Source organism: Schistocerca serialis, chromosome 1 (assembly GCF_023864345.2).
Source record: "Schistocerca serialis cubense isolate TAMUIC-IGC-003099 chromosome 1, iqSchSeri2.2, whole genome shotgun sequence".
In the NCBI taxonomy this organism is placed as follows: Eukaryota; Metazoa; Arthropoda; class Insecta; order Orthoptera; family Acrididae; genus Schistocerca; species Schistocerca serialis.
Window position 1 is genome coordinate 725,939,469 of NC_064638.1, and position 2,572 is coordinate 725,942,040.

The window sequence follows — 2,572 nt, forward strand, 5'->3', positions numbered from 1 at the left end:
AGATCATGCTCTGCATTTGGTGGGACCAGCTCGGCGTCGTGTATTATGAGGTGTTAAAACTAAGTGAAACAATCACAGATCCTCGTTATCGAACGTAATTAATATGTTTGAGCAGAGCATTAAAAGGCAAACGGCCACAATGCAGCGAGAGGGCACGATGATAAAGTGATTTTGCAGTACGACAACGCTCGACCCCATGTTGCATCAAATGGTTCAAATGGCTTTGAGCACTATGGGACTTAACATCTGAGGTCATCAGTGCCATAGACTTAGAACTATTCTAATATAATGAACCTAAGGACATCACACACATCCATGCCCGAGGTAGGACTCGAACCTGCGACCGTAGCAGCAGCGCGGTTACGGCCTGAAGCGCCTAGATTCGCTCGGCCACAACGGCCGGCCCCCACGTTGCAAAAGAGGTCAAAACGTACTAGGAAACGTTATAATGGGAAGTCCTACACAAGCCGTATTCTCCAGACATTGCTCCCTCAGACTATCACCTCTTTAGATCAATGGCGCATGGCCTGGCTGACCAACACTTCCGATCTCATGAAGAAGTCACAAATTGGATCGATTTGTGGATCGCTTCAAAAGATGAACAATTTTTTCGACGCAGCTTTCGTACACTGCCCGAAAGATGGGAGAATGTAGTGGCCAGCGATGAAAAATACTTTGAATGATACATGTGTAACCAATTTGTTTCATTAAAGCCTCAAATGTTGGGGGAAAACGGCGGAAGTTGTACACCATGTAGTTTTTGCGGGACCTGATCAAGTGGAGACAGACCATGTCTGTAGATCTTAAGAACTATGTATTTTTGGTAAGGAAGGCCTCCAACCAACTGAAAAGCGGGCAGTGGAGTAGCACCATCGGAGTCAAGTGCAGATGACTTTTTTTCGAGTGGTGCGCTCAAGGGAGCTATTAGGGCACCTTACGTTGAGATCTTGAAGAAGACACTTTATGCAATTTCCTGAAGAACAGATTTGATCATGTAGGTGACTGATTCTGGGCGGTGAAGGCCGCTATGATACTTTAAGTTTTGGGACACTTTTATGTTAAGTCTCGGAGGAGGACACTTACGTTGGCTTTTGAAAAAGGCAGATCTGCTGATGATATGGTGTGTTTTTCGGTGGAGCTGGTGATAGACGACGTGCGATGATGGCAGCTACAATACTCTACCTTTTGCCGATTGCAGCACGGGACTGAGAAGAGACCGAGTAACAGTTTCCACTCATTGTCTCACGTGGATTAATTTGCAAATCATCGTGTTGAACTCTGAGCTGTTTTGAGCTGGTGAATATTTTGTGTATTGTGATCACGTATTGGACTTAGTTTGTCGTGCGTTTCTTATAACTGTTTAGCTTGGTAATTCTGCTACCGTTTTCATAAGGCTCAAAACGCAAGCTTACTGCTTTTGGTAGGGTTATTTTCTGTCTGTAATTTAACTGGGTATCGCAGGACTACTTTCCATTTAGTTGAGATATACTTGCTTATATAAACATTATTCAACATAATTCCCTGAAGTGGTGTACGTCAAATACAGACATTTTATTAATTATTCATTTATTTTTTAATATTCCTTCGTATTTGATTAATTCGCAATTCTGTTCAGTGCATGTGCTATTTGACTGCAGGGTTACAGCCACAGATTATTATTTGCAGCAGGTTAGCAAAAAAATGGTTCAAATGGCTCTGAGCACTATGAGACTTAACATCTATGGTCATCAGTCCCCAATCAGTACACATCACTGGAATCGAAGTAAAACATCGTAATTGCTGTTTGCTACAAAATTACTATTTACTGAAGATAGACAGTGTAGCCATCCATTAAGGTTAATGGTAAACAGTACGGTGTTAATAGCAACTTTCCAGCTTCAGATTATATATCAGCCAGTATCAACACTGTTTTAAACAGAATATAACTGTTATGGCCTGTCCCTCTATGGGCGAGCCATATCTATGTCGAACAAAAAGCAACTTAATTGCTCAACCACAGCTTTGTTATTAGTAAACAGTCTGAAAAATTGGAACAGGAAAATTACCAAAATGCAGGAAGCACTCCTAGAAATTAGGGACGTGATAAAATAATAGTTCTGGAGGCGCCGGGTATCGATCCCGGTACCTCTCACATGCTAAGCGAGCGCTCTACCATCTGAGCTACGCCCCCAGACAGCATCGTGAGGCCTCAGTGGTGTCTTTTCCAGGTCAGCGCCTTGGTTACCCACCTGACCACGCATACCTGTAGCTGCTACCAGCAGAACTGCGCCCAAGCGCCGCGGCGAAAGTTCGGCCACGCGCAGCGCATGCGTAACTTGAGCCTCCATGTCTTCACAGCTAGAAGCTCTGATAAAAGATAGTACCAAGCTGCGGTCTCGAGAGTACAGTTAATATGAACCAGTGTGAACCGATGAAGTTGAAGATGGTCGTCAGACATTGAGTGAAGTCATTGTGTATTTATTTATTTTTTTCATCGGCCTCGGTGCGCATCTACGATAATTTCTTGGATTACCAAATTTATATCCCTAGGTTTTTTTTTTTTTTAAGTAAATCTCTGATGGTGCCCAAAACA

At 43.1% G+C, this 2,572-nt stretch overlaps 1 non-coding gene across 1 annotated transcript; it reads right to left on the reverse strand.

Annotated features, from left to right (window-relative positions):
• Window positions 1–2,097: 2,097 nt before the first annotated feature.
• On the reverse strand, window positions 2,098–2,170 carry Trnaa-agc (transfer RNA alanine (anticodon AGC)). Its single transcript has one exon. It is a non-coding gene; the product is annotated as a tRNA-Ala (tRNA).
• Window positions 2,171–2,572: the final 402 nt, after the last annotated feature.